The following is a 14,929-nucleotide window of genomic DNA, read 5'->3' as shown; positions in this document are numbered from 1 at the left end:
ATATATACATACATACATATGTATATAATAAGTGTCACAATACGATTTTATTTTGTATTTGCGTCCTTTCCTGTTTGGAAAGTGGCGCTGTACTGATAGTGGCGATTTTATTTTGGAATTCTTAGCATGCACTTCCTGTCCTGAGAGTGGAGGTGTCCTCAGAGTGCAGGTGTCCTGAGACTGCTGCCTGCAGGCAGGCTCCCATGGAGTGTTTAGATAGTTAACTTCAGTCTAAGTAGTAGGTCTCAAAAGGTTTGGTAATCATTTATGTATTTCCAAGGCACACCGATCATTATAGTTATAAAAAAATAAGAAAATAACAGGTATGAAATAATTCCAACTCATACTATAGGACAGTAACACGAAATTCAGTTTAAAAGGGGAGTGATTTGTCAAATATCCATAAAGAAAAAGTAGATCTGTTCTGTTTCATATGGGTGTTGAGAGATTTATCCATAATGTAGATCTTCTAATGTTGCTCTCAAAGTGCAGCAGATTGATGCTTTTAACTTCAATATTTAAAAAAAATCTTCCCGGGGGAGCATGCCCCTGGACCCCTCTAGAGGAGGTGGGGTGGCGGGCCATGGAATGGGCCATCGTAACATCTGCCAGCCGCAGAAAGCTGGGTCGCCGTGGTGCGACGTGGGGAAGGGCATGCATATCCCGGTGGTCCCCAGCAGGGAGGAGCGCTGCCCGGCCGCAGGCGAGGGCACAGCGACGGCGGGCAGGAAGTCCTCGGGAGGAAGGAGCGGTATCCCCGGAAGCCAGGAGCGGTCTCCCCGGGAGGAAGGAGCCGTGGACAGAGGAGAGGCCAGGCAGGGTCCAGAAGTGCGCCACCCACGGGCCGATGAAGGCGTGGGCAATGTCCGAAGCTGTTGCCGAGGCGAGGGAAGAGGCCAGACAGGGTCCCGAAGCGCACCACCCATGGGCCGATGAAAGCATGGGCGACGTCCGAAACTGTTGAGGCGAGACGGGGTCCAGAAGTGAGCCACCCAGGCGCCGATGAAAGCATGGGCGATGTCCGAAACCGCCGTCGAGGTGGTGAAAACGCGAGTGTCCACACAAGGTCGACCGTCTGATCGAACCTCCTCTCAGGCACCGGAAAAAGCTCAAAAGGGTCGTCCTGTCCACGATCAAAAACAGGTGGGCAAAATTGTGAGAGGATCCACACGAGGTTAACCAGGCTTGGTCGAATCTCCTCTCCGGCACCACCAAAAAGGGTTAACAGTCAGATGTTAGCATATGGAAGCAGTCAGCCGTTAGCCGTTGGCCGTTAGCTTTTAGTCGTCGGTAGTTGCTAGCCGTTAGCTGTTGTTAGCTGTTAGCCGTTGTTAGCCATCGTTGTTAGCCGTCGTTGTTAGCCGTTAGCTGTTAGCCGTTGTTAGCCAGTAGCTGTCGTTGTTAGCCGATAGTCGCAGTTGTTAGCCGTTAGCTGTTAGCCGTTGATAGCCGTTAGTCAATGTCATCAGCCCCGGAGCCTCTGCTAGGCGGCGTGCCTCTACTAGGGAAGGTGCCGCTGCGTGTAGGGGCCAGCACCTCAGGGGTAAATCGCTGGGCGGCCAGGAAGAACCGGTCAGCTTCTTCGGCTAAAGCGCGGGGCTCCACACTAGCCGTGTTAGCGAGTGAAGTCCGGACGCAGATGACAATACATGGTAGTGTATACATACAGCCGCATGTCCCGAAGAAACAGTTCCATGAAAAAGAAATCAGGCTCTTCCGTACCTAGCAGGTCGTGTATCGTCTCCATGTGGTCGGAAGGCTTGCTGTCTCCCAGTGCCGAAATGATGTGGGAATGGCGAGCGACGTCCTCGGCCATTCCGTGGAGGGCGCACCGAGCCTCAGTCCGTGTGCACGGCCAGTCACGGAAACTTCTGCGAGACTTATGTCAGGGTCATCAGTGTAGTGCCGAGAGAAAGGAGTCAGAGGTGGTGCATCGAAGGTGCAAAGTTGGCTTCATTAACCTGTTAGGCCCCAAGCCTGTTTTTCAGGTTTCAGGCTCGAAAATGACATTCCCAGAAATCACTGATGTTAAAAAAAAAAGGTGGCATTTCTCTGCGCATGCTAGCTTGCAGCAGAAGGGAGAAATATCCTGCAAGCAATATCAAGCAACGGAAAAGCAGTTTTATTGCTTATGGATTATCAGAACATTTCAAAGGGGACACAGACAAATTGGATTAACCTATGGATTAATTACAGCATCGTTTTTATCGTTTTAATGCCATTGAAGACCGGTTTAGACCAGACAAAGACCAAGGTAAGCCATGTTAGCGTTGTGGGTTAGCTAGTGCCACTTGTTTTGATGTACGTTTTTGTTGATAACATCGCAAGTTTGTATCTTTCAGTGTTGAGGTGGGCACCGTTAGATTCTGTGTCTCCTTGCGATCATAAACGATGTGTTGGATGTGCACCTAGGATAAGTAATAAGGGAGATAGGAGTGATTATTGGTGCAGTAATAGGTTAGCATTTTTCGCTCAGGGGTCATTTAGATGCTTCTTATGAGATTTGTGTTTTGTTTTGGTAAAAATGGTTTGTATCGCTAGCTAGTTAGCTGATATTATTCCCGTTAATCTGGTATAACACATTAATAGGTTCTTGAATATTAAGATCCCCTGAGACACAGTGTCGTGAATAAAAAAAAAAAAGTACCCGCCGGCGCAGACCTTGGGGCTTAACAGGTTAAGCAAAGGAAAAAAAGGAAAAGCACATGTTGCCGGCTTGAGGCCCGTTAACGCGTTAATAACGTAAAACATTTTGGACGCCACTCATTATTTTGGTGTATTTTTCGAGTTTAAAATACTAATATATGTTTTCAGTGAAAACAGAGGAGCGACATTTCGACAAAAACTGTTCCGAGCACTTGACTTTATGCAGGTAGCCAGACAGTGGGACATTGTACGAAAAGTCAGCACACTCAGCACGGATAGTGTGCGCAACATGATTGCAGCGTCCAGGCAGCTCCCGTTCGAGCATATGCCTTGAGTTGCACATAGCTCCAATGATCCATCACAGTCTCTCCACACACACACACACACACACACACACACACACACACACACACACACACACACACACACACACACACACACACACACACACACACACACACACACACACACACACACACACACACACACACACACACACACACACACACACACACACACACACACACACAGTTACATTCCCTATTGGGCTAGGGGTACCAAAGGGAACAACACGACCAGAGTGGAATTTGTAATAATTATAAGTGGCTGTATTACAGCAGGAGAGAACTTCAAAAGGAAGTTTACAAGGAAACAAACCCTCCCGTTACACGGGGTACAAAATATGAATGAGGAAAGCTGTTGGTCTACAGGTGCTAATCACCTGGGTCTAAGCTAACACGTTTTGCACAGATAACAGCTGATCAACAGGTGCTAATCACCTGGGTCTAAGCTAACACGTTTTGCACAGATAACAGCTGATCAACAGGTGCTAATCACCTGAGTCTAAGCTAACACGTTTTGCACAGATAACAACGTTACACAATAAGAGAGGCACAACACACTACTTGCATTCTGCTAAGTATCTACGGATTACTTGGGAGCTAACAGTATAAACACACACAGTAGAGTATCACGAGGCTAGAGGCGTCTGTCTCCCAACACAGAGCCTCCAGAATGATCTCCGTTCCCAGCCTTTGTACTCCTTCCCCGGGAGATGTGCCGGAAGGGGCGGGGATTGGATGACGTCTCATCCAATCACCTCTTCGGATGCAGCGAGGGCGGGACGTCGGGGGAACTGCGCCACTCACGTGTACACCCACACACACACACAAACAGGTTTAACAGCCTTAACAGCCCCAGGAAGGCAGCGGCTGTAACACACACACACACACACACACACATCCTTGTGCAACTGAATTGTGGGGCCCGAACTGATTTTACCCAATTGTGGGGTCCACCCTTTCCAGAAAGTCAGGGGGCCGGGTTCGAGGGCAAAGACCACGGCACTCAGGGGGCCAGGCTCGAGGACGAAGACCGCGGCTGGAGAATTCAGGGGGCCGGGCACAAGGACGGGCAGGAGCAGGTGGAACCCCTGGCAGGTAAGACGTAGATGAGACCCTGGGCGGAACCTGGGCTGGTGCCAGTGGGACCCACGACGGAGCAAGGGCTGGTGTCGATGGGACCCGAAACAGGACAGGACACGGTGTTGGCAGGAAACCCGGCGGAGCAGGCGTTAAAGGAACCCCCAACGGGACAGGACATGGAGTTGGCAGGACCCCCAACAGAAGAGCAGTCGGCAGGACCCCAAACGGGACAGGACATAGGGTTGGCAGGACCCCCGGCAGAAGAGTAGTCGGCGGGGCCCCCAATGGGACAGGACATGGAGTTGGCAGGACACCCGGCAGAAGAGTCGTCGGCGGAACCCCCAACGGCACAGGACACGGAGTTGGCAGGACCCCCGGCAGAAGAGTAGTCGGCGGGGCCTCCAACGGCACAGGACACAGGGTTGGCAGGACCCCGGGCAGAAGAGCAGTCGGCGGGACCCCCAACAGGACAGGACATAGGGTTGGCAGGACCCCCGGCAGAAGAGTAGTCGGCGGGACCCCCAATGGGACAGGACACAGGGTTGGCAGGACCCCCGGCAGAAGAGTAGTCGGCGGGACCCCCAACGGGCCAGGACATGGAGTTGGCAGGACCCTCAGTGGAACCTCCAACGGCACTTGAGTAGGGACTTGAGTAGGGACTAGAGAAGGGACTTGAGTAGGGACTGGAGAGGGGAAATGAGATGGAACTCGAGAGGTGACTTGAAAGGGGACTCAAGAGGGAACTTGAAAGGGGACTCGAGAGGGAACTCGAGAGGGAACTCGAGAGGGAACTCGAGAGGTGACTCCAGGGCTCGAGCTTAAGGACGTCCCGTCGTCCCGGGGCCGAAAAAAATAGTGTCGGGGAGGATAAAAAATAATTTTGGGACGAATTTGGGACGAGAGTTAAAATAAAAATACCCTGCTAACTCTACTACAAACGGCGATGAAAATGAAACCGACTGCACGTTTTGTGTAGCATACAGTTATTAAACCTCCTTGTCAACATAAACACACACGCACAAAACATTTAGCAACCTGACACACACACACACACACACACACACACACACACACACACGCACACACGCACACACGCACGGCTGTCAGCCAGCCGCACAGCTGGCTGTGCCCGCGAATACCTGGCACGCAAATTCGCGGGTCTAGCTACAGTAGGCTATGTACTGAGTGTGTGTATTTCGCGGGTTGAGTGATGTAAAATGACAACGGTATCCCGTGGAGGAATTCTGAAATGTTTTACCGTTACATCACAAAAACGCACAGCAGAACCAGACCCTGGAGCGCCGGCCTCTTTATTTACTTACTCCTCTTCATCCCCTATGGGTAATAAGGCTGAGATGAGAACCCCCATCATATTTAGTCCTTAGCAATATGCTGCGCTTCTCCCCATGTATGGATGGGTATCGAGCCCCGGTCCTAAACGGGCTCCGCCCGGGCCGGAATTATTAAAGACAGTGGTAACGTTAAGCTCCGACGTTATCTGACTTTTTATCGGTACTGGAGACATTTAAAAAAATATATGTCATATATGTCATATTGCTACATAAACCTTATATCGCAGTTTTAGTTTATCCAACTCCGTTTCTAATATGCAATAAGACTACAACATGCGTCTATGATGTATTTTCGAGCTTTCCAATCCAGACGAGATCTCTCTCTCCCGTCTGTGTGCGAGGGGGCGAGGCAGTTTGTAAAGGTCTCCTGAGTGTTGGATTTTTTTGTTAATTGGATGGGACTTGATTTGATTCAATATTAAAGTAATTTTCTCGTTTGTGTGTTTGTTTAAATATATTTGGCCTTTGTTCATGTGATTGACTGATTTACTCAAATAAAAAGGTTGATGAATTATCATCTAATGATTTTTATGATGTTTTATTTATGTTAAAGGTCACTTTGAATGATTTTAACTAATGATAATGTAGAAAAACTCATATTTTAAATTCGGGACGTTCCACATTAATTTCGGGACGGCTTAGATTGTATTTCGGGACGGTTCCGGGAGGATGGTGAAAAAAGTTAGTCGAGAGCCCTGGGTGACTCGAGAGGGAATTCGAGAGGTGACCTGAGAGGGGACTCGAGAGGGAACTTGAGCGGGGACTCGAGAGGGAACTTGAGAGGTGGCTTGAGAGGGGACTCGAGAAGAGACTCGAGAGGAGACCTGAGAGGGAACACGAGAGGAGACTTGGGAGGTGACTGGAGAGGGGACTCGAGAAGAGACTCGAGAGGGGACTTGAGAAGGAACTTGAGAGGAGACTTGAGACGGTCGGTTCGCCGACAGAACACGGGGGGCTGGAGTCGGCCGGAATGCCGATAGGACACGGGGAGCTGGCGTCGGCCGATACGCCGACAGGACACAGGGAGCTGGCGTCGGCCGGAGAGCCAGTATTGGAGCCGAAACCATGGCTGCTGGGCACGGAACAGAAGCCTGGACCCTGGCTGTGTGAGCCAGATAATGGAGCATGGAAGCATGGCTGTGTGGGCATGTACTGGTGCACAGATCCATGGCTTTGTGGGCCGGTTCTGAAGCCGGAACCATGGCTGCTGGGGCCGGAACTAGGGCTGGAACCATGGCTGCTGGGGCCAGGACTAAGGCTGGAACCATGGCTGCTGGGGCCAGAACTGGGGCTGGAACCATGGCTGCTGGGGCCGGTTCTGGAGCCGGAACCATGGCTGTGTGGGCCGGTACTGGAGCAGGAACCATGGCTGCGGGGCACGGAACCGGAACACGGAACCATGGCTGTGTGGGATGGTACTGGAGCACGGTACCATGGCTGTGTGGGCAGGCACTGGAGCATGGAACCATGGCTGCTGGGGCCTGTACCGGAGCCCAAAGCATGGCTTCTGGGACTCGGGCTGCTAGCCTGGACTTGCGTCTCCTTCTCTTAGGAGCCTTTTGGAGGCTCAGTGGACCTCCAAAAGCCAGACGAGTACCCGAGAACGACTCCTGGAGCAGGAAATGGGGAAGAAGCAGGGGTTGACTCCAGACGGAACACACCGAGACGTATGGTGTCATGCTGGGAATTGGGAGGCAGGGGGCTAGCATGCCTTTGTAGTCTCTCAACCTCTAGGTTCAAATCTATCTTGAAGTAAAAAGGGAGCAGCCTCTGGAGATGACACGTGTTGCTGTGCTTTAGCCGGACAGCTCTAAGGGGTCCGACTAGAATGCTTACATTAGTTTTGTTTATTGCACCAGAACTTTAAGTTATAACCAATCAATCCTAATATTATAAACTTTTTTTTAGGAAGGGGGCCACAGGGGGGGTCCTAGGTCAGCATTACGGAGGCACTGGCCCCTGTTTGCCCCCCCTAGAACCGCCCCTGCAAATAATTCATATAATTAATCTCATTTATTATTAAACAGTAGGAATTCAATTAAATCAAAGGATTCATTAATTATGAGCTTCCACAAAATGACTGTCTGTTTAGCAGCTTGAAACTATCATTTAGCCCTCATCCCAGGCAATACATTTCATTCAGTGCTGTTTGATATGATTAAAAGTAACATCAGACATGATGCTGTTATACAATGTAGTAGCTATGTACTACCAGCAGAAGGCAGCACTGTTTCAGAGATGTGATCATATTCACATGAAGCCCTCTGCCACATCCACAGGTTTTATATTGAGTGGTGTAGTGACGCGTCCTAAAACAGGAATCCATATTGATATGGCTGTGTGTCAGTGGGAACACTTTAGTGTCATGACATACAATATAGTTTGGATCTTGTTTATAGATTATGGAGGGGCACTAAATATTGGTAAATTAGAGGTGAGCTCTGTAACATGCATTCCCTTTCATAAAACCCGTTTGGAATACACTAATTATATTGTAGGGTTGATAAATACAATGTTTCAGTGATATTAAACAAATCTAATACAGATCAGGAATTACCATTTTTTATATATTTATTCCAGTGAAATGTTGTTAACTGCCTGGCATGATCAGTAAAAAAGGGAATTTAATACATGTTTGTGATATATAACATAGTTCATTTTGCGTAGTCTTCCTACACCTATGTTCTATAAAAGATAGGTCATTATGGTACTTATGAACGAGCTGGCCTTGAGATGATATTTAGTACACACTGAAAGAAACGACTTGTAGGATTTACTTGATTAAATCCTAAGTATTTGCACTTACATTTTTTAAGTATATTTTACTCCTGTAATATCAAGTAGAACTTACTTTCCAGTATCAAGTAAAATGTACTTATTGTAAAAAAAACAACAACAATATAATTATAAGACATTTTAAGTATGACGAAAATATTTTAGCAATGGTAATAAAAAAGTATTTTTTTGACATGAGAATACCAGCAGTGGCCCCAAGCCATTTTGTGTTGCATCAATAATGTTGCAGCTAGTAAACGTAGACATTATTTTTGACTCCTTTATATACTGCAGGGTAGCTTAATCCATAATAATTAGGGCCGGGACTTTAACGCGTTAATTAAGATTAATTAATTACACAAAAATTAACGCGTTAAAAAAATTAACGCATTTTAATCGCACTTATTTTTGCACCGCGGAACGTTTCTCACTGGATGAGTTTCAGGGGTACCGATTATACTGGAGCACCAACTAACGTTCATGACCTCAAACAACAACAAACCGCAGTGAACAATAGTCAAACGTGAACGAAGAAGCTGATGAGACCGCTTTGGTTGGCCCCGTGGATGGGACATTTTGTTTTAAAAAACGGACGGATGGAAGCATCGATAAGAGCACGGTTGTTTGCAAATTATGCAAAAAGGAATTTGCATATCACCGCAGCACATCAAGCCTCAAGTATCACCTCAATGCAAAACATATAGCAGCTAGCGTGGAAGCTAGCGTGGACGTTAGCCCGACTCGGAGTACAAGGACCCACACCCAATTCGCGTTGATCAAACAGTGGCCTATTCAACAGAGAGATTTTATTTTTCATCAGGATATTGGAAGAATAGGAGGGATTGAGGTCAATCACTGGCACTTTTTTATTTGATTTTAAATGGTACACTTTATGTTGAACTATTTATTACGTTGTTGGTGCAACTGGCACTTTATGTTGAACTGTTTATTGTTTTGGCCAAGGTTATTGAGAGAGTTGGACTGAAATTGATTAGATTTTTTAAATCAACTGTTGGTAAATCAACAAAGTCTGTTATGGCCTCTGAAGCAACAGAGAGATGTTTTCTAATAGTCAGGGTTTCCAATGTTCTGAATGTACTTGAAAGTATTGTGTTTTACTTAAAAAACTAAGTGTTATAGTTTACAGAAGGTCTACCTACCTATAGGCTACCTGAATCTCTGAAATGTACTATATTCCTAAATATGCTATTGCTACACTTTATGGCAAAAATTGAACTTTTCTGTTGGTCTTTAAGTACCACCTTGAAAAAAATAAACAATGTTTTGTTGCTTAAGCTTATGTATTCAGTCATTATTCAATGGTATACTAAAATCCATGTGAAAAAAATTGCTTCTCACTCTTCTCAGGTCAAATATTTATATGTGATTAAAAATGCGATTAATTAATTACAAAGCCTGTAATTAATTAGATTAATTTTTTTAATCGAGTCCCGGCCCTAATAATAATACATCATCATTTAGAATTGGATTTTGTATTTTTGAACTAATCTCATGGTTCAAAGTAACTAATGCTGTCAAATAAATGTAGTGGAGTAAAAAGTACAACAATGTCTTCCAAAGTGTAGCGGAGTAGAAGTATAAGAAGCATAACATGGAAATACTCAAGTAAAGTAGCCTACAAGTATCTCAAAATTATACTTGAGTACAGTAATTGAGTAAATGCACTTAGTTACATTCCAGCTTTATACTGTGACTGGTTGAGCTCCAGGTCGCATTTTCAGGTTACGAAGTTGACTTTATATTGGCTAATTGGGGGGGAACACATCCTACATTTTCTAAATTACTGACAGACATACGTTATTCAGTTATTGGAGGAAAAAAAAGCTTACTACTAACCAACATGATAGACCATCACTGTTCAAACTCTGAGAGCTGTTCAAACAAAAATAACACTGCCATCTTTTAATCTTCACTTGTGGCCTCGGTTTAATTTATGTTAGTCGTGTGTGTGTGTGTGTGTGTGTGTGTGTGTGTGTGTGTGTGTGTGTGTGTGTGTGTGTGTGTGTGTGTGTGTGTGTGTGTGTGTGTGTGTGTGTGTGTGTGTGTGTGTGTGTGTGTTTACTGTGAATTAGCTTCATTTTGGATTGCATGGTCCATTTATTGATGGCAGAAACGAGAAAACAGCGGTAGTGCTGGGTCTAACCTGTGTAACGGCAGCAACATGTGTGTGCTGGTCCGGACGGTACACCTTTTTTGTACAGCAATGGCGGATCGTGGAGCCTCTCAATAGTTCCCCGGAAGTTAGCTTGCTGCTAACTTCCTTTATAGTTATAGTTCAAGTTAAATTATAGTTAACGTTACACAATAATAAGGAAGAGAGCTATGTTTATGATACATCGCTATTGATATGGATTTAGAGTGCATATGTGAGACTTCCAAACAGTAAACAAAAACGTAATACCCCTTTCAAACCAACGCGTTTTCAGCTCCGGCTCGGAGCTGGAGCCTGAAAAGTACAGTTTTTTCCTGTTCACACCGCAGCGGCGCCGCCTCTTATGCTGCATTCAGATCGGACGCGATGCGATGTTTGGGGGCAGCGCGATTACATGTAAAGTCAATGCAGAGACGCGATCAGACGCGAATTCGCTCTGACGGCGCGCATGAAGCGGTGGACGCGGTGCGAATCATGCGATTGAAGGGGGCCGCGTCAAACGCGAGAGTTCAATTTTTTCAACTCGGGCGTCAAATTCACATGACGCGTTCTCGCGGAAGCCAATCAGCGTTGGGATTCCCTCTGACGTGCCTCTGACGTCCTGCTTTTGATCCTTACTTACCGGAGACATATTGACAGGCGCTCCGCAGCTGAGAGGGAACGCCTGTAGTTTGTGTCCATCCGGGAAATCCTGACACCAACCCGAGCTAGAAGATCATCAAACTGGACACAGGTCCTCCTAAAATACCGCTGGAAATGGCAGTCATCCAGGCACAGTTCCTTGATTAAACAATGATATTCACCAAACTGTGTGCGACGCTTGATTACATTGTGAACCCCGACAGAGCGGCGTTTTTTTCTACGTTTGTAGGACTTCCACAGAAGGTACAAAGCAGCAGTTATATCCAACGACAGAAATAACCAAAACGATCTTGCATGGAAGTGTAAACAACCTCAACTGTCCGTCAACGGTGCGGTGCGGCGCGTCAACGGTATGTCTGTTTTGAATGACGCGATAAAACAAACTGCAGGCCGCGGTGAAACTTGAGCGATTAGAGCGAAGCGAATATTCGCATCGCGTCCGGTGTGAACGTAGCATTAGCTCTGGAATCCGGTTCACTTCCAGCTCCAAAAAATTGTCGGTCTAGAGCAGGGGTGGCCAACCCGCGGCTCTCGAGCCACATGCGGCTCTTCAGTTCATATCGAATTGTATATGTGAGTTTGGGGGAGAGACACTGACTCCTGACTAGTGTTGCACGGTGTACCGATACTTGAAAGGTATACCGCGATACCCTGCCGTTAAAAACGTTACGATTCCTCCATTTCATTAGTATCGGTACTTTAAGAATGACGGGGGAAAGTACTCTGGTGAGAAAGCGCAGTTTTAATAAGAGCCGTGTGTGTTCAGCGCTCTGCTTCCAATCCCTGCACTGCAGCCGTGCCTGCAGTCCCGCCCCTCTCAAGCACGCTCAAGTGCCTCCCCTCTCTCGTGCACGCGCTAGCTGCCAGAGCATGTGAGAAAACGAGAAGCATGGCTGCAAGTGGGAGTGCAACTGCCGCTGCGCCTCGGCTTGTTGACAAAAAAGACGCCAGAAGCGAAATGTTGATGTATTTTAGCTATATCTCTGACAGTGAGGGCAAGCCTACGGACACCACAAGGCCTGTCTGTAAGAAATGTATTAATTTTATTTAATACAAATTATTGTCATTTATTTTATTTATTGTTCTCATTGTTTAAAAGTTTGTGTTATGGTTATGGTTCTGGTGTGAAATAAAGCACAATAATTACATTTAAGACTGTTTCCCTTTTTTAAAGAAAAGTATCGAAAAATAATTGGAATCGCAATTCTTGACTTGGTATCGAAACCAAAATGTTGGTATCGTGACAACACTACTCCTGACAGTTAAACCTGATATTTAGTAAGTCTGTTAAGTATTGAATGCTGATCATTCTGACGTCATTTGGCCGGTCAAAGTTGTTTGGGCTCGGATAAAATCGCTCCGTTAATTTCGTCCCGTGTTACTTTCATCCCAGCTCTCCCTACGTGTGTACAGTATGTCAGGTGTCAGTATGAGAGGATGACAGCGCATCTAATTTTGATGTGGCCCAAGAGCCAATCACAATAATACATGCGATGCAGTGAATCAACCACCTTTGAGGGGGGGGGAACCTATCGTTGATTAAACACTATCCAGTGTTTCCCCTACCATTGTCTTGGAGGGGCGCTGCGCCCCGCCAACGGAGCCCCGCCAACGGAGCCCCGCCACGCCAACGGAGCCCCGCGCCTCCCCTGAAATTCAAGGTGTTTAAAAAATATATATACATTTTTTTTTAAATATATATATTTTGCACCAAATTGCAAATAATCTATAACTACTGTCACTTTTCACATTGAACATGTGCTCTTTTATTAAATAAACTAAACGCTTTCATTTTAAATGGACTGTACTTATATAGCGCTTTATCCAGTCTTTAAGACCCCTCAAAGCGCTTTACATACTACATGTCATTCACCCATTCACACCCATTCATACAGAGCAGTGTACCTTACTCTAGGACCTAACATTCACACACATTCACACACCGTTGGCCATGCCATCGGGAGCAACTCAGGGTTAAGTATCTTGCCCAAGGATACATCGACATGCTGACTGCATGGGCTGGGATCGAACCCACAACCTTCTGGTTGAAAGACGACCACACTCCCTCACAGCCACAGTCGCCCTTTTAAGTTGTGAGTTTAGTGTTTTTGACCCGAAGAAACACTGATGCATTAATCAATAACAATAATCCAGAGCTCCTCTCTCTGTTCCAGAGGATTTAAAAAATATATGTCCCAATGCCACAAAAATGCATAAGTGACGTGGTTGAAATCTTGTCTCCAGAAAACAAAAAACTGAAACAAGCGGTATCAGTGACTGTGTGTTTGATGTGGCTCTTTGCAGTAACATAGAAAAAGTGTGGCTCTTAACCTCTGACTGGTTGGCCACCCCTGAGGCAAGAGCTTCGGAGCTAAGAGGCGGCGTCGCTTACGTCGAGGCGTGCAGGAAACTAAACCCACCTCCCCTGAACATGGGTCGACTAAAGAGTCTCGTCATGCCTGCCTACAAGCAGTAGTTCTGAGCAAAGTGACTAGAAGGCAACCACACATTTATAAAAAGAAACACACTTTATAAAGTCAGGCAACACTAACCAGGCTTCGTGTGATTCTGTTTATTTGCACCTTACTTTGACCATCCGTTTACTGCTATTGATCATTGTGGGGAGCAGGCAGACGTTTTGTTTTGTATTATAGCAGCTATCGGATGGAATCAATACATGGGCTGCACAGGTTGTCGTGTCCGACTATCACAAGTAGAATCATAATAAAAAATACGCCGGTAAAATGTGCCTGTAGAAAACGGCTTATGCCACAATAGGATAGCAATAGCAAGTACCGTAGTCAGTTTACCTTCGGTTGCTATGCTAACATCACCCATTTTATACCAGATACACTTTAATAACAGCGTTGTGATGCCAAACAGCGTCAATTCAGACTGACACACATTCACTTAAGGGGAATTGGGGATATGTATCAGCTGCTTGTGTGACAGTCAGACAGTGAATACTTTAGAGAGGCCGCTCTAAAGTATTAGCTAACCCGGAACAAACGGGAGAATAAACTGCAGTGGAAGAGCAGCCAGCACTGCAGCGGTCGGTATGCCGCTGAAACACATTGAACCACGGCCCTCTGGAGAAAAGTATAAGCTTGGAGAAGCCGTTATTTTTATTTAATCTGACTTCGTATGATTAAAAGCAACACGATCATCGACCCGACGCAGTCCCCCGTTGTTGTTGTTGTTGTTGTTGTTGTTGTTGTGAACGCCGTTGGGGAGTAAATCAGCTATGTAAACGGTGACGTCATGACCCAGCAGCGGCTGCACCAGTCGGGCTCTGGGCGGTGTGAACAGAGCGGGAGCAGAAAAGGGAAACCGGAGCTGAACCAGTAAAGCTTTAGCTCGGAGCTAGAAAGGGAAAAGCGCTGGTGTGAAAGCCGCATTATAGGTGAGTGTTTTTAGCAGTCATATATATTAGGCCTATGTCCTTGCGATTCTGTTGATTATTAACTGTCTGTATTATGTTGCAGCTCAGCTGATTTTGGATTGATGGCAAAGGGAGAGGGACTTAAGGGAGAGTGAAAACACAAGGTAAGTTTAAAATAGGTCAGCAATTTCCCATCCTATAGGTTGCTAGATGTATCTAACCCTTTCTCCTGTCTTTGTCTCCCTCTTTCAGCACAAAAACCCCAGGGGGATTCAATGGAGCCTGAAGACCTGCACTGAGACCCTCACCCTGCACCTGAGTCTCAACTCCCAGAGTTTTGCAAGCCTCTCCCTGTTCCTTATTTTTATTAAACCAGCTTCCCAATGGTGTGGTCTTCGTTTTGTGAAAAATATGAAAACCTCACTTATTTTGTTGCTGTTGTCTTTTGCGATAGTTAAATTGCGCCTCCTTCTGACTTGAGCCAGCCATTCTTTCCTCCTCTCTGTGTCAGTGGGGACACTTTACATTTGTACTC

At 46.3% G+C, this 14,929-nt stretch overlaps 1 long non-coding RNA gene across 1 annotated transcript; it reads left to right on the top strand.

Annotated features, from left to right (window-relative positions):
• Positions 1-13,713: 13,713 nt before the first annotated feature.
• On the top strand, positions 13,714-14,900 carry LOC307031445. Its single transcript, XR_013805967.1, has 3 exons — positions 13,714-14,415; positions 14,498-14,558; positions 14,647-14,900. It is a non-coding gene; the product is annotated as an uncharacterized lncRNA (long non-coding RNA).
• The last annotated feature ends 29 nt before the right edge of the window (positions 14,901-14,929 follow it).

This window comes from Notothenia rossii (assembly GCF_949606895.1).
Source record: "Notothenia rossii genome assembly, chromosome: 1".
Taxonomy (NCBI): Eukaryota; Metazoa; Chordata; class Actinopteri; order Perciformes; family Nototheniidae; genus Notothenia; species Notothenia rossii.
This window is presented reverse-complemented; position numbering and strand designations above follow the sequence as displayed.